At 36.9% G+C, this 22,259-nt stretch overlaps 1 protein-coding gene across 3 annotated transcripts in view; it reads left to right on the top strand.

Annotated features, from left to right (window-relative positions):
- The first annotated feature begins 13,797 nt into the window (after positions 1 to 13,797).
- LOC150080002 (TNF receptor-associated factor 2-like) overlaps positions 13,798 to 22,259 on the top strand; it is a 123,840-nt gene continuing 115,378 nt past the window's right edge. For 2 of the 3 annotated variants that reach the window (XM_090382715.1, XM_090382713.1), the window contains exon 1: positions 13,798 to 13,900. The gene's annotated coding sequence lies outside the window, so the exon portion shown is untranslated. The remainder of the gene's footprint in view (positions 13,901 to 22,259) is intronic. The other variant, XM_090382716.1, reaches the window with a different exon arrangement.

The raw sequence follows: 22,259 nt of genomic DNA, 5'->3' as shown, positions 1-22,259 counted from the left end.
ATTAATTTTGGAAGCTACTAGATTTATCATACCAACTAAGAAATACTGATAAAGGTTTAGGCCTAAATGGATGGCAGATGAGTTAACGAGACTCGTGGCAAAGAAAAAACAAAACAGCGTGTGTACCCTGTACGTAAGAAAGATGTTTTATTTTATGTGAAAACATCCTTAGGAAACGTACACATTGTATGTGTATCATATTGTATTTTCAATACTTTTCACAATTCGGTAGTAGACAATGAAAGAAAATCAAAACAGTTTAAATTTAAAATAGAACAGCTAGAAGCTAAGTTATGAACGATGTAATATTTTATACTCAAGCCCGCTACTTTACCAAATCAACGTTAGACTGAGTTAGCTTCAATTAGGAAGTGACGTCATTTGTATTTCGCATTTTCGTTACCAATCGGTTTTGCTTCAGTCCGAAAAATTTAGTAGGTGCAGCCAAAGACGTTTTCACATCAAAAATGCATGGGATGCATATAAATTATCAGGCGACACAGAAGCCTATGGTAGATGTGTAAGTTAGTCTTTAATCAAGTCACAAAGGAGGCTAGTGAAGGCAGATTACAAGAAATTTTTGGCAGAAGATGCAAAGATAAACAACAAAGACTTCTTTACTTATATAAATTCTAGAAGGATTGGGATGAATCAGATTGATCCACTCGATATCGATGATGGCTCGACTGTTGATGATCCTGCTCAGGTAGCTGAAAAACTGAATGAGTATTCTGCATCCTCATACACACAGGAGGAATTCTGTAAGGAAGTGGAGACCAAAAGTTTATCAAACTCTAACAGGTATTTAATGATTTTGTAAAAACTGAGAGAAAATTGAAGGAGAAATTGTTGAAGTTAAACATAAGATGGCTGGGATCTATCCAGTTATATTAAGGGAGGCAGAAAAGGAAGTAAGCAAACCCTTAACCGTAGTTATAACGCGCCATTGTCTTGGATTCAGGCAATGGCGCTTTATTCCTTCATGAAGCCCAAGGCGAAATGGAATTTGGGGATCCCGTCTAAAGAAAACACTAATGAAGAAATTTTCAATTTCATTTTATTGTGACAACGAAACGAACAAATTATATGACATAAGAAAAATATCTAACGCAGAAGTATAATTCTGAAATAATGCATACACTTAATCTAATAAGTATGTTTACACTACTTTATTTGGATTTTTCGTGCTTTTTTGGGCTGAGAAATTGTATATCAGTTCATGATGATCAATCTTGTTTGAAATATGATTCTCAATACAAATTATTGCCAAATTACCTAATTTTTCTTGGCCAAGTGAATTTCTAATATAAATCTTAACTTTTTTAAGCACAGAGAACTATCTTTCTGATGATGCGTTCGAAACAGGAATTGACAAATATATTTTGAAAATTATGTCCACTTAATAAAAGTTGATACTAGTCCTTTATTTGTTTATTTGCTTCGTACATTAAAGAAGGTGAATTTAAATTTTCATTTTTTGCAAAATGTATAAAATGCGTTAATTCTTCTTTAAAAGCATTAGCGTCAGTGTCACCTGAGTAAGTATTTATTAAATTAATAATACAGCTGTCATATTCTCTTGATGACGTTTCCCTTAAATTTAAATTTGTAAATATTGCAAAATAATTTAAAATATTTTGGTATGCCTCGATCTCTTTTTTCATCAAAGTGTAATTTTCTCTGTTGACTGCTAACTTTATGGGATTTATAATTTTTATTGCCAGTTAATGCATGAATTTCAGCGTCTATAGCATCAAAAAATTGCATCTTTAATAGCATGTTGTTAATCTGAATCTTTATCTTGAAGATTTTTATTTGTGGAATTTAATCGCTGTAGAATTAAATGCCATGTGAAAAGAAAAAGAGTTGTTTCAAAACGCTCAACGAAATTATAGTTTTTTTGCTTCTAATTTTGTCAAAGGTTTTTCATTTGAATCATTCATCATCATCATTATCAGCCATTTTCAATCCACTGCAGGATGAAGGCCTCTCCAGCAACTTCCCAGTTCCTTCTGTTTTGAGCACTGACTCATGAATTTCATCTATCCATCTCCGCCTTTGTCTTCCAGGTTTTCTTCTAGCTCCTCTTGGATACCATTCTGTTATTTTCTTAGTCCATCTGTCATCATGTCTTCGAGCTATGTGTCCTGCCCAAGACCATTTTAGTTCTTTAGTTTTGATAAGAATGTCCTTTACTTGAGTTTGCTGCCTAATCCATGTGTTTGAATCATTAGAGAATGTTAATAAAGAGTGGTAAAAAAAAAACTTTTATGGCAGAAAAAATTCATTTTAACTGCTAGGATTGCATCTGTCATTGCGGATCATTTGGTGTCACTAATTATTTTTAATGTTTTATTTCTTTCTGAGTTTGTCTTTATTAAAAGATCCCATCTTTTTGTTGATAAAATGGTAAGCATTTTAAATGATAAAGAAAAAAAATACAAATAAATTTTGAATAAAATCGAAAAAATGACTTGCTTCTGGACAAGATTCTGCAGTTGAATTTCTAATTGAATTTAAGGTATAAGCTGCACATGGAATAAAGCCATTTTTACTATGGCTCTTGGGTGCGAGCCCGTCACCACCAAATACGGAGGATGCGGAAAGGTCTGGGAATGACCATCGCATATCCCGGAGCAATATGGCCTTAGTTGCTAATGCTCCTAAAAACCAAATAACAACAACAACAACAACAACCATCTTACTTCAGTATGCATGACTAATCTTACTTCAGTATGCATGACTAATCTTACTTCAGTATGCATGACTGTAACCTTATATTAGACTTTGTAACCTTATATTAGCCTTTACTGTAAACCCCTGGCTTTTAGCCGTGAAGGGTATTGTGTACGGCATGTGCGTTTTGTATGCAATAAAGAGTTCTTCTTCTTCTTCTTCTTCTTAATTTGTTTGATACTTCATCATTTTTTTCACAAAGTTTGGCAAACAATCATGATTTAAGAGGATGAGCTCTAATTTGATTAATAGATTTAATACACACTCTTAGAGTATCATGCAGTTCGTCACTGAGAGTTTTTGCCACCAAATGGTTTCGGTGCAACACACAGTGAATAAATAGTACGTACACTTTGAACTGCCGAGTGGGTAAAGTACCTGCACGGCAACCCAAAGGTCGCGGGTTCGATTCCCGCCTCGGGCTTGGATCAAAGTACTGCAAAAACCTTGGGAGGTGCAATATGGCCACAGAAGCCGATGCGCCAACAACTACTAAAAAAAAAAAAAAAAAAATTTGAACTTTTTCTTTCAGAAAGGCAGCGAAACCTCGATAACGGCCCACCATTGCAGGTGCGCCATCTGTGGCTACTACTGTTATATTAGTAAATGAAATATCATACTTATTTAAATATTCCTCCAATCGCTGAAAAATGGGCCACCCCGTTCCATCACTTTCAAGATATTTTGCAAATAAAAATTCGTCAATAATTTGATGTTTGGTTTTACTATAATATCTTACATAAGCCATAAGAATTGAAGAACTATCGAATGTAGATTCATCAAGTTGGATGGAGAACTTACTATTTTTGAGTTCTGATACTACAGTTTTTTCTACATCTTCAGCCATTTCACCAATAAGCCTTTTCACGCTATTCGCACTCAATAGTAAGCATTTTAAAACAGGGCCAGAATCTTTTTTCATTACGGTTTCAATTACTTCTTTGATTGCGGGTATAACAATGTCCTCTGCAATTGTATATGGTTTTCCTTTTTTTGCTATATTAAAAGAAATATTGTAGGAGGTTGTTAATCCTTGTTTATTGTCAGCTTCGGCAGGTGCTTTCATAAATGATTTTATAGTTGGTCGATGTGTGTATTTCTCTTTCAGCTCTTTAAAAAAAGTCAAGATCTTTATCTTTCTTATGAAGATGATCTTTCATTTTTGCTGGTTTCATTGCATCGTTACTAAAAGATTTTTTCACAAAGAAGACACATAGGCCTCGTTTCGTTTGTTAAGGTGGATATTATAATACAGAGTATCCCAAATGTCACTACGTATTTTAGTGAAACGGTGTGATTTTCAAATAAATTTCATTACGACAAGTATATTTATTCTTTTTTTACATAAAACATAAGTATTTGTAATGTGTTAGATTATAATTTTTTATTAATTTTTTAATGTTTTCTCTTCAGACACATAATTCACGATGAATGTTCAAGAGAGAATTTTCGTTGTAACATCCTGCATCAAAGGAATGAAATTTTGTGAAATTAGGGAAAGATTTTCAAGGAGATTTCATAGCTCCGGTCCTACAGATGCGATTCGTGCACTGGTGAATAAGTTTAAAAGAATTGTGTCTGTGCGTGACGAGGAGGGATGTGTGGGGATTTGTTTTTCTATATTTTTCTTTTATATATTATCTGTCTCCTATTTAAATTGACAATATTTTAATTATAATTTTATCTATCCTTTTTGGTTAGTTCCCCTTTAAAATAAACTCCCCACTTGCGCACCTGACTAGTATCTACTCAGAAAATTTCAGGTTCGGGAACTACTCTTGGTATATATATATATATATATATATGTACTTTTTATTCCCCTTCAGATAGGCTGGTATTCAGAACAACAAAAACTACACACATATTGGAAAAAAATAGTTTATTGTACATATTTACAAAGGTACATCAACACAAAAGAAATTTATTAAACACATGACCAAAGAAATCTAATTTCACCTTCTTAGAACTGAATGTATATGAGCAAAGGTATATTTGCCTATTGAGTATAATCAAGTGGGGTTATCTCTTTTACATATATCATAATCAAATCTTCCCTCTTTTAAACTAACAAAATAATCAGTTTTCTACTTCCTTACTCCTCAGTTCAATTGACTTTTAAAAGAATCCCGTTAACATTCTCCTTTCATTACAAAACAATTCCTACTCCAAATTGATAAAGCTCCTATACTCTTAATTTCAGTATAAATCATTACTCTGTTTTCTAACAGATTATAGCCTACAGCCTTTTCTAATCTAGGTAATTACACCACTATCAAATTTCTACAATTAACTACTTGCACCTTTGAGGGTTACTGACACCCGTCTATTCCTTCTGTCCTTTTCCAAAATTCATACTTAGTCATTCACTTATTTAACCAAATATTAACAGGTATTAATCACTTCAAAAACTTTATATATATATATCTATTCCCTTTCAAAAATATTTATATATCTATTAACTTGCCCTGGCTAATGTCCTTCAGTTCATACCGCTCACTAACTTATTCATTACAATATAGTACTTCTTATACATATCTCACAGTGTTTAATCAAAAGTTCTGATAAATTGGTTATAGGGTGTCTATAGTCTTTGTGTGATGGTGAGAGTACTTAAGTAAACTAATCACTTACTTAGATAACTTGGCGGACTTCGCGGTACATCCTTCATCCTTCTCTAAGCGAGTAGTGGATCTTTTCCATCTGGGTCGCATCTTACAATCACTGGGGGAGTTCGACATAAGATACTGGATTCCTTCTTGGGTCTCGGGTACCTTTATTTCTTAAGGACGCATTATTTTCATCTGATCAGAATGGCTGTACTCTTTTTTGTCCAGCTTCTGATTTCATCAGCTCCAGCATAATTGCTCTCTGGAATATTAGGCAATCTCGTTCCTTGATAATGGAGTTGACTCCTTCTCATCTACTTTAAAGATCTTGCAAAATTTCCCCTTTCTCGATGGCACGTATTCTTCATCTCTATCACTCCTTCACTTCGAAACTCAGTCTACCTTTGACTGGTTGACTAATTGTCTGACCGTCTGACTGACTTCTGCATCTCAAACTTCATCTTTCCACTTACTCGACTGCCTCTCTCACTAACTTATTAAATCAACGACTTAACTGTTTACTTTCATCTTAAAGCTTATCTACCCCTCTTACTAACTGACTACACATTAAAACTTAGCCACTTTTCTCCACCGGCTACTCCATCTAAAGAAACTCACTTTTCTTTTTCTTCTCCAACTCTGACTCACTAACTCATTTCACTAACACTGCCAAAAATCTCTACTTTTTGTCTACTAACTCATTTTTTACTAACACCGACAAAATCCTCAATTTTTTCTCTACTAACTCATTTTCACTAACACCAACAAAAAACTCAACTCCGTGTGTCTCTCCAACCCCTTCACTCTCTTTTTGTTCCTACTCCTCCCACATCTTACTCCCAAGCTTGCCACGCCTGTTACCAGTGACTCCCTCCAATCTTATACTCATCTTCGGATTTCTTCTCCTTTCATTCGTTAGAAGACCCTTACTCAGTCTGCCCAGAAACGTGTGTTTCAATACTCACCCTTTTACTATTCTACCGGATCTGCTCCCATACAGTGTGCCCTTTGATCTGCCGGATCTGCTCCCATACAGTATGCCGATTATCCCAAATAAAAACAGTCCCCTCTCATCTAACGCCTTAACCCTGTAACGTTTTAAAAACACGAAACTGACATCTAGTAACCACGCATCTATTTAAGGAAACTTAAATGCTGGTCAAGAAACCACTTCCTGTTTGAAGTAACTTTCACTTCTAAGCTAACTCGCTCCCTTTCCTGAGTACGACCCCGCATAAATCTTAATTCGTCTGTTTGTGCTTGTACCCATGCTGCTTTACAGTAGTTTTCTTCGTTTATCCCCCCCCCCCGCGTATAACGGAAGTTAATGGCTAATGGCTTGTGGACCCTGCCTTTATTTCTTACCCCTCATGAACCTATCTATTCGCCGAATAATTTTTATATTTTATCTTACACGATATAACTACTTTATTCAACTTTCGACAAGAATCTATTAGTTAAAATAAACTAATTTCCAAAGTTTTTATAAAGATTTTATTCTGTAAGATTTTGTATCTTACAGATGTATACATCCAAGGACAGCACGTGAAAGCATTGAATCAATTATAGAAATGTTCGAAGAGGACCCAAAATTATCAGTTAAGGAGGGATCTCGAAGACTGAACATACCCAAGTTCACAGAATTTTGCGTTCGACACTGATGAAAAGCCATACCACATCCAACTGTTGCATGACCTGCATGAAGAAGATTTTCCACGTCGAGCAGCAATGTGTATAGAACTTGTCGATCAAATCCACAATAACAGCTCTTAAGCTGTTTTTCATTATTCCTCATTATGAAACCGGCAAGCACAATGCCATTATGAGAGGTTTTAAAGAACGATAAATGACTTATTTTTGTATTTATTGTCTTTTTGAATGATACAAACACAAATAATTTACAATTTTTTTACAGTTCACAATAAATGTCCGAAAATCACACCGCAAACCTCAATGCACTTTGCATCTCTTGTGGTAATATGACATGTTGTTCTTCTGAGGTGGCGTTCCTTTATGAGTGCAGCAGTATCCAAAATGCGAGCGAGGAATTCGTCTCTTGTATTCACATTTTCATTGTATACCGCGCTTTTCATCCAATCTCACAAACAAAAATCTAACGGAGTGAGATTTGGCCACTTTGGTGGCCAATGAGCGGGACCACCGATTGCGGCAGATCAGTGGTTCAGGGAAAGTTCGATTTAGATATTGTATCACCAGACGGGTATAATGTGTAGGAGCTCCGTCAGGCTGAAAGTACATACCAATCGTGTAGCCAAGGAAACATCCTCCGATAGCAGTGAAAGATCGTTTTGCAGAAATTCTAGGTAAATGGGCCCTGTACATGGGCTCAGGCAGGATAATTTGAGCCTTGTGAGCGCGAGAGTATGGTGTGGGGGGCGATTAGCTTTCACTCAGTCTGCTGCGAACCACTGCAGTGTGAGGTTATTTCAGACTTTTTTGGTTCTAATCACTCAGTGTTCGTGTTTGTGTTCGTGGCTATTTCAAAGTGAAATATTGTGTCATTTTGTTTTTTAATTTTAACACTGCTGCCCCTTTGTGTTAATAATAGCGTCTACAGGCAAAAGAAAATACAATGTGTTGTGAACAGAAGACAAGATAACAATTATTAATAGACTGGAAAAGGGCGAAACTGATATATCTCTTGCTAAGATTTTTAACGCTGGTAAAGCAACCATATCTGACATAAATAACAGAAAAAATGAAAATCTGAAGTTTACTTCAAAGTTATACAATGAACATGACTAAAAAAAGGAAAACTATGAAAAAAGCTGGTGATGAGAAGTTATAAGACGCTGTTTATTTATGGTTTTTACAAAAGTGAAATCAAGGTGAACCTATTTCTGGACCTCTGTTATGCGAAAAAGCGTTGCAATTGAATCAAAAATTTAAAAGCCCATCTAAATTTAAAGCCAGTACAGAATGGCTGAAAATTTTCAAATCTCGCCACGGTATAAGGGACCTTGAAATTCAAGAAGTTTTATCGGGTGTTTTTTGATTGGGAAATCCAAGAATCCAAGATGCTTTAAGGGTTAACGATATAAAGGACAGAAAAATGCTTGGATGGATTCCAACTTTTTTTGAATTGGTTTAGTGAAGATTTTATTCCAAGTGCGAAGAGGCATCGATAAAATGAAGGTAAAGCTGATAAATTTTGTTTATTATCGATAATGCACCATCCCACTCTCCTCTTGAAAAAATGAATTCAATTGACGAGAACGTCATTCATTGTCACGTTTTTACCGCCAAATGTGACATGGATAAACCTGTTATAGAAAAACTAAAAAAGATGTACAAAAAACAAGTCTTGCATCGCTTTCTGCTACCAGAGGGAGATGAAGAGAGCGTGGCTGAGTTTTCAAAGAAGCTCAACATTAAGGATCGTTGCTACATGTTAGCTGATGCCTGGAACATGTTGTCGGACAGAAATCTGAAAAAGGCATGGCATAAACTTTGGGGTGCTGCTGAAGAGACGGTCATATATGTGCAAGGGGGAGAAAGTTTAATTGATAACGGGGAGAAAGTTTAATTGATTTTGTCATCTGAACGGTTTTGTCATATGCAACATCTGTTTTCAGCAACACCCGAAAGACTCTACACATGAAAATCTTCTGATGATAAAACAAGGAATTAGATTGATTTCATCCTTATTCAGCAAAGGTGGCGTTCCAATGTAATCACAGCAGAGACACTTTCTGGAGCAGATTGTGTCAGTGATCATCAGCTACTACACGTCATTTTAAAGCTGAAGCTGAAAAAGATCATGAATACGGTTTTTCCTAGACGATTGGGCGTACAAAATATTCCAAATGATTACATACCTGAAACAAGCAATCGTTTTCAAGCTCTATTAGAACCAAACGACGATATGCTGCCTGAGGAAATGTGAGAAAATTCCAAAAGCATTATTAAAGATTCAGCAAATAGATACATTAAAGAAAGGTCAAAGATCAGGAAGCCATGAATTACAGAAATCACTTTTAAACTTATTCAGCAGAGAAGGATAGTGAAAGCCTAGGGTGTACATGGAAACGAAGAGTATCAGGAACTGAGCAAAGTCATCAAATGCTGTTTAAGCCAGGACAAGCAGGATTATATCAATCAAAAGTGTAAAGAGATTGAATACCACAACAAACGAAATAACACTAAGAAGGTGTATGATGTTATTAAGTCCTTAAGACAAAAGTTCCATCCAAAAACTAATGTAATTAAGGATTCGAAAGAGGAAATTTTAAAAGAGGAGAACACAATTAAAGGAAGGTGGAAGGAGTAGTGTGAACAGCCCTTCAGAGCACTTGCTTACACTAATGATCTGCCACCCTATTTTCAAGGGTGTGATCATGAACCAGTTCCATTGAAGGAAGAAGGGCGCCATTGAAGGGCGACGAGGTTTTTCGTAAAATGATCGTAAAGATTTGGGAAACGGGACGGTGACTGTCAGATTGGAAGAAATCAATTTTCATTCCCTTACCAATAAAAGGAGATCTGAAAATTTGCTCAAATTACAGGACCATTAAGAAGAAGAATCTTCTTCTTAAAACCATAAACAGAATTTCAAGAAAACTTGAAGAAGAAATGCCAGAAGAGCAAACAGGTTTCAGAAGGCAGAGGAACCAGAGATCAAATTTTCAGCCTACGACTGATTATTGAAAAATGAAAAGAATTCAATGTTCAAGTCGTTTTGTGTTTTATAGATTATTCGAAAGCACTTGTTTTGTTCAACATGAGAAACCATGGGAAATGATAATTTTGTGGGACTCCCAATTCACATAATTCAGCTGATTAAACTACTGTACCAGGAACAGGCAGGTACTGTGAGAACCAACATGGGAAACAGGGACTTTTTCAAAATCAGTAATGGTGTCAGGCAGGGCTATATTTTGTCACCTCACATTTTTAATCTTTATGCCGAAGATATTATGCATGAAGCTATGGAAGATATGGAGACTGGCATCAAAATTGGAGGACTGAAGATAAACAACCTTCGTTATGCAGATGGTACTGTGCTAATTTGCAATTCCAAGGATCATCTTAAAGAAACTCTGAGGAGAGTATGTGAAGCAAGTGAGCTAAAAGGATTGTTTCTAAAACAAAAATGATGGTGATTGGTGATAATCAAGGCTCCAGTAAAGTGCTGGTTATTTGGCAAGATGTCAAAGAAGTTGATGAATTCGATTACTTAGGTTCAAGAATAAATAAAAATGGTGACTGCTCAAATGGTGTAAAGAAATCACAGGCAATTGCTAAAACGTTGGTCACTGATCTGACAAAATTATGGAGAGAACAAGATCCCAAGAGAACAAGATTCGTTAATTTTTCCAGTTGCCACTTATGGATGTGAACGATGAAATTTGAAGAGAGTTGACAAGAAGAAAATGGAGGCATTTGAAATGTGGTGTTACAGGAGAATACTGCGTATTTCTTACCATGATCGAAGAACAAATACGTGGATATCGACTAAAATTGCCAGGCCTAAAATTCTTCTTCATAGCATCGACAGAAGAAAACTTAATTTTTTTTGGAAACATAGTAAGGAGGGAAATCTCTCTGTTGAAGAATATAATGGAAGGAAAAATCGACAGGAAGAGGTGCAGAAGAAGAGTTACAACTAGGTGGAAGAATGGGATTAGTGAACTTTTTGGCGTGGTATTTTGCGATGCCGCTCGTATAGCACATGATCAATGCAGTTGGAGGAATTTATTGGTGGCCACAACAGCTCCTCAGGAAGCTATGTGAATGAAAGGATACCTCTATACCTTGGCTTGCAATTCTTTCTGCAATTACTGCGCCTTCGAATGTTATATTTTTTTTGTATTATTATTTTTATTAGCTATATGGTGCAAGGAAGCCTGAGGCTTATGCTGCACCAGCCAAAAAAAAAAAAAAAAAAAAAATTCCCGAGTTACCCTGAGAGAGAGAGAGAGAGAGAGAGAGAGAGAGAGAGAGAGAGAGAGAGAGAGAGAGAGAGAGAGAGTCAAAAGTAGAAGGCAATCACCAAGAAAGAGAAGAATGATGATATCTAGCTCAGGATCCTGAGTGTGGTAAGCCCATACCCACCAGATGTGAGCCCCTGGGGTATGATGATAATATCCAGCTCAGGACTCTGGGTTTGCCAAGCCCATACAGGCAGTTCTCGCTTTACGAGTTCCCGGGTTACGAGTTTTTTTTTTTTTTTTCACTCAAGAATCAAGAATCAACAAAATCGAAAATATGAACATTAATTGCAAAAAATGAATGTTAAACATTCATAAATACGGCATTCCAAACCACATGCGTAGCTATACAATACCGTGTACCCCGCTTTACGATATTAATCAGTTCCAGAGACACTCTCCTATGTTAAAATTTCGTAATGTGAACCCAATAACACATTGTTTTTTGGCAATTCGTTTGAAGATCTCGGAAGTTGAAATTTTCTCAGTATAACTAAGCTATTTATCTCTCTAAAATGTCATTTTTAAGGTCACGAGCGTGACCTTAAGGCCATATAAAAGGTTGTGAGCGAGCGTGGTTTGTAAATTGTATTAGTTACCAATTGAAATCACTAAAGTGCACTACACTTTCATCGTTTTCGTATGTTCTGTTATAAGAACCAATTTTGAACGCCTTTGTAACATTTTTCTAAAGCACATTTCTGGAGGTCATGACCATAAAACAAAAACAATTTGTACCTTCCGGTTTATTGGGCCTTTCTGTTACTGCAAGCAATTATAAAAGGTTAGTAAACTCGACTTTGCATTTCCGAAAATACTGATAGCTAGAATTGTGTTTTTTTGCGTTACTATGGTGAAATATGTTTCCCCTTTACTGAAATGTTCAATTGTATGAAAAATATAAATACATTTTCAGAATCTTCTCGTCATTCCTTTTTTTTTTAAGCTTCGTAAACTTGTTACTCCACGCGAATCGTGTTAGTTGCAATTTTTGTGTGCAGTTAAAAAATGCTTATGAACGCAATCGTGAATTTTATTATTAAAAGATTAGATTATCTTGGAAATAAATGCCTCTTGAAACATTTCTGAAGAAGACGACTCCTTGTGCAAGAAACCAACGAGTGCCGAGCCAATAATAAGTGATCAAAGAGTGTGCATTTAGTCTATGAAGAGTAAACAAACATTTTTTAACATTTGTAAGTTATAAATAATTTCTCTATTATTATAATTTACTTGACTTTACAGGCTACGTTTTCATAAACTAATTAGATAACTAATTTCATTGTTGAGAACGTAACCCTTATTTTTAACCTTATGTCTACGGCAAAGAAATTCCTGCTTTAGGAGCGCGCGCTAGGAACGAATAAACTCGTAAAGTCGAGAAATACCAGATACCTGTACTCACCAGATGTGAGCCCCAGGGGCTGTAGCGCTGCGTTCCTATGTGCACCAGTAAGCAAAATAAAATTTGCTGTCGTAAATGTTGAATATTGGTAAGCATTACCAATTAACCAATCAGAAAACCGAAAAAATTTTCGGCGCCTTCTTCAACTGTGGCCCGTAAGCGACGCTTACCTCGCCTATCCAATTGCGGCAGCCCTGCCCCGGGGTGATACATATGTATACATTATGTCCCGCCCATACATTATTATTATTATTAGCTATATGGTGCAAGGAAGCCTGAAGCTTATGCCGCACCAGCCAAAAAAAAAAAAAAAAAAAAAAATTCCCCGAGTTACCCTGAGAGAGAGAGAGAGAGAGAGAATTAGAAGGGGAATCACCAAGAAAGAGAAGAATGATGATATCCAGCTCAGGACTCTGGGTGTGCCAAGCCCATACTCACCAGATGTGAGCTCCCGGGGATTACTCTTGATATTTCAAGGGATGTGTAAAAACTAGTCTTAAGATAGATTGCCAAAATTTCCAAACCTTATAGACTTCGCTTTTCACATATTACGAATTAAAAAAAAAAAAAGGATAATAACAAAATATGAAAACAGTATTTTTCTCTGATGAAATGCTCATCATATTTTCTATATATGTAGAAAAAATAAAAAATCATTGTTTCAGGTTTCACAGGAGCCTCGCGTGATTTAAACACGCTTTAAAATCAATTCTTTAACTAAACTTAAAAAAAACAAAAAAACTTTTGCTTTCTCTTTTTTCTTTTCATTTATCTTTTTTTTTTTTTTTTTTCATCTATCCTTTTTTCGTTTAATTTTAATTTTTCCGCTATATGACTGGCACGGACCACACGAGCGATTGGGCCCTTCAATCGGCCGATTGAGGGGCCCAATTGAACCCGATTGGGTGCAATTTGACCCCTCGATTAGTGAGATCGGTCTAAGGGCGGCCTTGCTCTGGTTATGTGTGGATGGAATCACAAATATTACAATTTAACTTATTGTTAATTAAGAATATTGTTATTATTTACAGATGTACTTGGCCTTGGGCCGGATGTTGTGATCTCATGTTACTACTCTGTTGGTTTCCCGCGCTTTTGAGCAGTTCTGTTGCAATCTAACCGTCATTGCGGCTGGGCGTTTGTAGACACTTTAGTTTTGTTTTCGACTGACGTTGGATAACGACCAGTTGCTTCGTATAAAGGTAGGATTTTTAAACGAAGTAAACATTTTCAGTAGTAAAACAGCTAAGAAAGGAAAAATAAGCTGTATTTCCACACTTGCAAAAGAAGTTCTTATTATGCTTGTAAACTTTAGTTAACTAATTTTGAATTTAACGAGATACATTATTGTAATGATGATGACATGGAATTTAAAAGGTGCCTTATGCACTACACAGTAATGAATTCCGTTTATTAGCCCTTGGTCACGAGTTCATACAGTACAGGGAGGTAACAGAGGCCAGTGGTTGCAGGTTTGCCCAAGAGGCATTCTGGATAAAGTGACAAGGCCAGCGTGACGAGATGCGATCTGTACTCTACAGAAATATACTGACTGTTAATTAACAGAAATATACTGACTGACTGTTAATTAACAGAAATATACCGAAAATGTTGACTTTTAAATATCTGTTAACTAATTTCGTGTTCACACCTATTACCCTTATCTAACTAACTGTTAGATTAGCCATAATAAGAACGGCCGACCGGGCTAGCTGGGTGGGTAAAGTGCCTGCCTGGTAACTCGAAGGTCGCGGGTTCGATTCCCGCCTCGGGCTTGGATCAAAGTACTGCAAAAACCTTGGGAGGTGCATTATGGCCACAGAAGCCTATGCGCTACCAAAAAAAAAAAAAAAAAAAAGGGGATAATCACCTCCTTATGCCTGCTAGAAATTTGATGTAAGTGAAATGATCAGAAATATTGCTCTCCTGAGATTCTGAGTAAATTTGAAAAATACTGTGTTTCATGATATTAAGTTATAAGGTAACTTGACATTATATATTATAATGAAGGCTTAAAAATTCAGAAAAAATTCAATTAAATTTGGTAGGCAAATTTGTGAAAAAAAATCTAAGCATGGTGTGGAGTTTCATAACACACACACACGTACGAACCATTCAAGGCATTATACACCTCAATCAGATCACCTCGCAGGTGCCTAGTCTCCAGACACTGCAATTTGCAAAACGTAAGCCTTTCTTCGTAAAAGCAACCCTTTGTTCCATTCACTAATCTTGTTGTCCTTCTCTGTACTCATTCAAACACAGCTCTACATCCGTCTTAAAATGAGGCCTCCAGACCTGTATATAGTACTCAAGGTGTGGCCTGACCATTGCCTTATGCAAGGGGATACACCTCCTTATGCCTGCTAGAAAAATTCCTGTATATTATTGACAGGACACCATGAGCTACTCTTGCAGATCATCTGCACTGCTCAGAAATTTCTGTACTTGAACCATGCCGAAAATTAGGGCCGAATGTGTTTATGTTTGTATGATTCATTCACTTTTCCGATTTTTCAGCACTGCATCAAATATCTTTAGCAAGGAAGCCTTAAGGAAAGTACTGTAGTTATATTTTTCCCTGGAATCAATCCACATATCACACTTTCACAGTTACTTTAGCAATAGAAAAAAAAAAATAAGAAAACCTGACAAACTTTAATATTGTACGATGTTTTTTTTTTTTTTTAACCAAAAGTTATATATGCATAACCCCAGGGGCTTACATCTGGTGAGTATAGGCTTGGCACACCCAGGGTCCTGAGCCGGATATCATCATTCTTCTTTTTCTTGGTGATTACCCCCCCCCCCCCTCTCCCTCTCCCTCTCTCTCTCTCTCTCTCTCCCTCTCTCTCAGGGTAATTCAGAAATTTTTTTTTTTTTTTGGCTGGTGCAGCATAAGCCTGAGACTTCCTTCAACCATGTGGCTAATAATAAAAAAATAAATAAACACTTGAAACTGAAAACAACATTCATCCAAATACTCATTAATGGATCGTTACACGTTTTGAGCAAAAATGGTCTATTTGATGTAAGTGAAATGATCAGAAATATTGCTCTCCTGAGATTCTGAGTAAATTTGAAAAATACTGTGTTTCATGATATTAAGTTATAAGGTAACTTGACATTATATATTATAATGAAGGCTTAAAAATTCAGAAAAAATTCAATTAAATTTGGTAGGCAAATTTGTGAAAAAAAATCTAAGCATGGTGTGGAGTTTCATAACACACACACACGTACGAACCATTCAAGGCATTATACACCTCAATCAGATCACCTCGCAGGTGCCTAGTCTCCAGACACTGCAATTTGCAAAACGTAAGCCTTTCTTCGTAAAAGCAACCCTTTGTTCCATTCACTAATCTTGTTGTCCTTCTCTGTACTCATTCAAACAGCTCTACATCCGTCTTAAAATGAGGCCTCCAGACCTGTATATAGTACTCAAGGTGTGGCCTGACCATTGCCTTATGCAAGGGGATAATCACCTCCTTATGCCTGCTAGAAAAATTCCTGTATATTATTGACAGGACACCATGAGCTACTCTTGCAGATCATCTGCACTGCTCAGAAAACTTCATATCTGCCTGCACAATTACCCCCAGGTGCTTTTCGTTCTCTACCACTGTCAGTGTAGTACCACAGAGTTGATATACGTTACTCTGGGTTACTGTTTCCCATATGTAGTACTTTACATTTGTGAATGTTAAACGTCATTTGCCACCTCTCAGCCCATCTGCTCAACTTTTCTAGATCCTGTTCCAGCAGCGTACTGTCAGTAGTGTCCTTAACAACCCTGCCAACCTTCGTATCATCTGCAAACTTGGACATTAAGCCTGACATACCATCATATATGATATATCAATATCATTTATAAATACAGAAAACAACAATGGACCCAACATTGAACCCTGAGAGGGACTCCACTAAGAACATTAGTCCACGATGAGCAGTGTCCGTCGATTACCACTCTGTCTTCTCCCCCTCAACCATCCCTTTATCCATAGCAGCAATTTGCCTCCAATGCCACACTGCTCCAATTTGTTCAGCAGTCTTCCATGTGCAACAGTATCAAAAGCCTTTCTAATATCCAAATATATAATATCAAAGTTATTCCCTGCATCCAGTTCCTTTGTGACCACATCATAGTATCCAATCAAATTGGTCAGGCAAGATTTTCCCTTAAAACTATGCTGTGTCCGAGTTATAACTGAAGTCTCATCTAGATGATCCTGCAGTGCTTCTTTAACCAGTGCCTCCATTAATTTTCCTGGAACAGAAGTTAAATTAACAGATCTATAATTACTTGTGTTGCCCTTTGATCGTCCTTTGAATTTCCGAAGATAATTAAAAAGGAAATCATGGCCGCCTTTTTCGATGACCCTGTATATAGTACATACCCTGATTATACAGGGTGAGGCAGGGAAACAGGCGATTTTAAAAACCTAATTATTGAATAAAAAATTTGTATATTCCAGATTACAAATATACTATCTTAAAGTACAGGGTTGTTAAAATTAAAGTATCCCTATGTAGAGGGCTCTGGAGTGAGTTCTAAGGCTCGTACTGAAGAGGAATTTGGATAACAGGTACAATAAAGAATGCGCTCACTGTATAGCGCATGACTGTCTTAGTTACGATTATGCAAATAACTTACATTATTTGCATAATCCCAAGTTGTTGCCACAGCGCCACTACTCAGCTCTACTGTACTGTATAAAAGCAAAGCAGTCTTTTCAAAATCATGCAGTAGGTGTTTGCCTGCACTACAGCAGCAGTGTCAACAATGTTGCAGGAAAATCACTATTAGTAAAGCTGTACTATCAGAACAGCAAAATGCAGCTGCTGCTATCAGAGAATTACGGTATCAGAAGTGCATAAGGTGTGGACCTATGACTGTTTATGCTGTCTGCAAAACGTTTGCAAAATTTGAAGCGACTGGACATCTTGATATTCAACCAGGTAGAATTCGAAAATGGGTGGACTACTCTCGTGTTGAAGATGTGGCTATGGCTGTCGTGGATTTATCAAGTCAATCTCCATGTGGTAGCGCAAGTGTGCCAGTTGTTTCTCGTGCAGTGGACATGCCGTATTCCACTATAAGGCTAGTAATGCATCAGGTGTTGCGATACTATCCTTACAAGATGCACATGCTACAGCAGCTAAAGCATGGTAATGCAGATATTCATTTCACATACGCACTTCAGTTTCTGGCGAATGACAGCAGATATCACTTGGCCATGGAACATTCTTTGGAGTGATGAAGCCACTTCTGCTTAAATGGACAAGTGAATATGCACAACTGTCGCATTTGGGCAACAGAAAACCAAGAGGTTTTCTGTTGCCCAACTCAAGTTATCCAAGAGGTCCCGTTGCATTCTCCAAGAGTGACAGTGTAGTGTGGATTTACGGCCGCATCCATGATTGGGTCATATATTTTTGAATAAGTAACGCCGACTGGACCCTGCATCTGTTCTGTCACTGGACAGTGATATGAAATGTTGGCAAATTTCGCAACCAGAGCTGCAACAATGTGGGTGCCTTCAGGATACCGTATTCTTGCAAGATGGTGTGCCCCCCCACATCTACCATTGTGTCCAAAGATTGCTAAGACTGCTTTACAGACAAACGGGTCATCAGCCGTTGTTTCCAGACATCTTGGTCACCTCGATCACCGGACCTCACCCCCATACGACTTCTGGTTGTGGGATTTTTTGAAGAACCAGGTGCATTGGGAAGGAAAGCATTAGACGTCATATGCTGGCAATTCCAGTTGACATATTACGTTCTGCTGTAGAAAATGCTGTTTTTCGAATGGAAACTGTTGTTGACCAAAATGGAGGACACATATTGAACAATTGTAGTGCTGTTAAAGTGATTTGCATTTCTACAGTGCCATATAGTGACAAATTTTGTAACTAATTTTTTTTTCCAATAAATGGCGAGCGCATTCTTTATTGTACCTGTTGTCCAAATTTCTCTTCAGTACGAGCCTTAGACCTCGCTCCAGAGCCCTCCACATAGGTATACAGTAATACCCCGACTTACGCTACTTCGACTTACGCGAACTCGGAGTTACGCGGTTCTTGATTTTTTCGTTTGGTGTATATCTAAAATTAGCTTACCAGTGATTTGGAAGTCAAATCATAAAGCTTGGGTGACAGCTTCCGCTTTTGAGGACTGGTTTGGTTACCATTTCATACACGAAGTCGAACGTTATTGCAAGTCTAAACAGATTCCATTTAAAGTGATGCTGCTTATTGGCAATGCACCTGGTCACCCTCCTGCCATCCTAATTAAGACTTTTGGAAACAATTCAATCTTTTAGATGCCGTAAGAATCATTGAAGAATCTTGGGATGAAATTCACAAAAAAACAGTGAATGGTGTCTGGAAATAACTTTGTCCATTTTTTTTTTTTTTTCCTCCAAAACCGAGACGAAAACAACACCAGAAACTGATCATGTCACTCATGTGATAGAAGAAGTTAATCTTGCCAGGCAATTAGATTTGGAAGTCAATGGTGATGATGTCAACGAGCTGTTGGATTCACGTAGTCAGGAGCTGACAATGAATGAGCTCATAGAGATGCGTGAGCAAAACATCACTGAACTATCCGACACTTCAGACCCAGTTCCACCAGAAAAGCACATGACAATTGCAAGCTTGACAGAAGGTCTCAGCTCAATTGAAGAACGCGTTATAGCTACAAAGCAAGGAATAAAAAAATTATTAGCTTGCTAAGAAGAAATTCTGCGTGAAAAAAGAAGGCGCTGTGTCGTGAGACGAATTTGTTAGATTTTATGAAGCCATCGACATTGAAATAGCTTTTTTACGTAACTCATTTATATTTTTTGATGTTTTTGTTAGTCCTTGGTCCCAATTAAACAAAATTTATGTATTTAAATGCAAAGTTGTACTCCGACTTACGCGATTTTCGTCGGACCCACCTATCGCGTAACTTCGTGGTATTACTGTACTCTAATGTTAACAACCCTGTACATGGCATACTGTTATTTCTGTCCCTGTGCAGGAATTCTTCTAAATCTTCCATGCACATTTCCCATGGTGCAGCATAGCATCTCCAAAATAATTCCAGCAATTTCTTTGCAATCCTTTCCTTGTGCTCTTCCATATTGTGTGAGCAATGAAAGTACATTTTGCTTTTTAAGTGTCTTTCATAAAAAAAAACATATGTCAACAGGTCTGCAGACCGTGAAGGCCAAGAAATGCCACCATTTCTGGAGATGATGTGGTTATGATAAGGCAGTCGTGCAACATTCATCGATACCCTGGCAGCATGAGACATCATCCCATCTTTTTTTGAAACACCGCTGGCCTCATTAACACGAAGAAACCTAGTAGCTGGTTCATCAATCCTAGTAGAAAATTGCAATCATGTTAGCATAACAGTTTGATGTTACAGTTGTTACCTTTCCATTATCATCTTCAAAAAAAAAAGTTTGATGTTACAGTTGCTACCTTTCCATTATCATCTTCAAAAAAATGCAGACTTGCCATGAGATTAAATTGCACACCGCACTGTTACCCAGTCACTGTGGAATGGTTACTGATGGAATTGGCAAGTTTTCTTCCAACCAATAACAGGAGAGAGGGCATTGTACTTTTTACATTGTAGCTGTAGGATTTTTTGTTCCTCCAATTTTGTCTAATACAAATGGTAAAAGATATTGGTTGAAAAGAAGTTGTGGATTGGGTAAACTAATGCTTGGGCAGCATAGTATTCAGTTTTGTTCTTGGGGATCGTTTATTTTTCAGGCTATGAGCATATTTCAATACTTGGTTTTCTCCAGTGATAAAGCTGTAATTGCTGCCATATTATATTATGGTCACAGCATGTAGGGATATATTGGACATTTCAGGGTTAATAGTTTTTAGTGAAATAAGAATGTGTGATTGGATTGGATATTTGTGGAATAGTGCCCCTTGATGGAGCTGCTTTACAGCTACATGAACATATCATTATTTTTCATGGACATTGCTTTGTTAGATTTATTAATTTATTACAGTTTTCAAGGTCAGGAAGGTTCTACTGAATCAATAATTTTTCCTTCTCCCTCATAACAGATATAAATATAAATTGGCAGTTTTAGCGAGCACCAAAAAATTCCCCAGATTTTGGAGACCTAGTATCGGCAGGTCTTCATTATGTTTAACACGCCTTATTGCAGATGATATGTTATGTTCAATGCTATGCTTGATTTTTCTGGATATTCCTAATATTTTTGTCATGCAGAAATAGCAGTTGGCAATATGGTAGTACAGTACTTGCCACACCATGGGAACAGCAAAAGTATACGCAATAAGAACAGTATAATTTTAATTTTCCCATTTTGCCACATTATGGTGCAAGTAATACAGCAGATATAGAGAGTCCAAGGTTTTGTCTTGATCAGGCCCAGACCAAGGTATTTCTGTGCTCTGGGCAGAAAGATTTTTCAGTGCCCCTTTACTAAGGATATATATATATATTTTTTGTGATTTGTAAATTTGCCGCCCCTTAAAGAATGGCACACCAGGCAAGGGTCCTGCTAGTTCGTACCTTAATCCCGCACTGGTCTTGATTACCAGTCTTGCAACCAAAGTACAAAGAATATGCACATTTAGTAATATTATAGATTTTCTTCCTCTTAGTTTTTGTTGTAAACCATCCACACATGCAGCAGAAATTGTCAGGGTGATTTAGACACTTCCTCTGCTTCTGCTTAAATATTTTAATCATACAGCGCTAATAATAATGCAGAAGAAACAAACAGTGTGCAATAGATATGCAGATAAACTGTATGCATAATCTCACTACAACTATTTTACCATAACTGAAGGAGGGGGTAGGTGGCAGACAGACAAGTCTGAATATGTTAACTCTTCCCAACATTTCTGCCATCTGTTAGCACATGCAAATATTACTTGCAGGTAAAACAGTAGATCTGTGTCATATCTACTTCCCTAAATTGTAGATATATGTATTATTGATAAATGGAGGAAACCTGCATATGTAGAAATTGTGATGTGGCATGAACTTTTAAGAATTATTTCTAAAATCTACACCAAAATTGATTGCAAAAAGCTGATATATTAGTGGGGGTAAAATCATATTGGTTGGCAAGTGTAATTTTATTGACACAACCTGAGAAAACATTAGGATCAGATTTAAAACAGTAGACCAACCAATGAAAAGAGGAAAAGAAATCATGAGTCAATCCATTTTGCATTGTTGTAAAGCTAGATGACATGATGCTTGGAATGGCTATGAGAGGCAAGCTCCTTTGGAATATTGACTGTCAGTAAGTTGTGATTTGAGGTACCTAAAGGACAACTAACATTTACCATGTACTTTGAAGTGTTGCTAGTGATGAAAAGATCAAGGGTGATAATTGTCTGGTTAGGCTTGTGTGGTACTCAAGTAGTAGAGTACTGCACATTCCCAGCCAGATACAAATAGTAATAGTAAAAGTAATGATGGGCATAACTGTTTTATTACTATAACTGTAATTAATTATGAATTTAAAAATGACAAATGGAAAAAATCAAGAGTGGTGAT

This window comes from Mastigoproctus giganteus, chromosome 10 (genome assembly GCF_048544385.1).
Source record: "Mastigoproctus giganteus isolate SK-2022 chromosome 10, ASM4854438v1, whole genome shotgun sequence".
Classification (NCBI taxonomy): domain Eukaryota; kingdom Metazoa; phylum Arthropoda; class Arachnida; order Uropygi; family Thelyphonidae; genus Mastigoproctus; species Mastigoproctus giganteus.
This window is presented reverse-complemented; position numbering and strand designations above follow the sequence as displayed.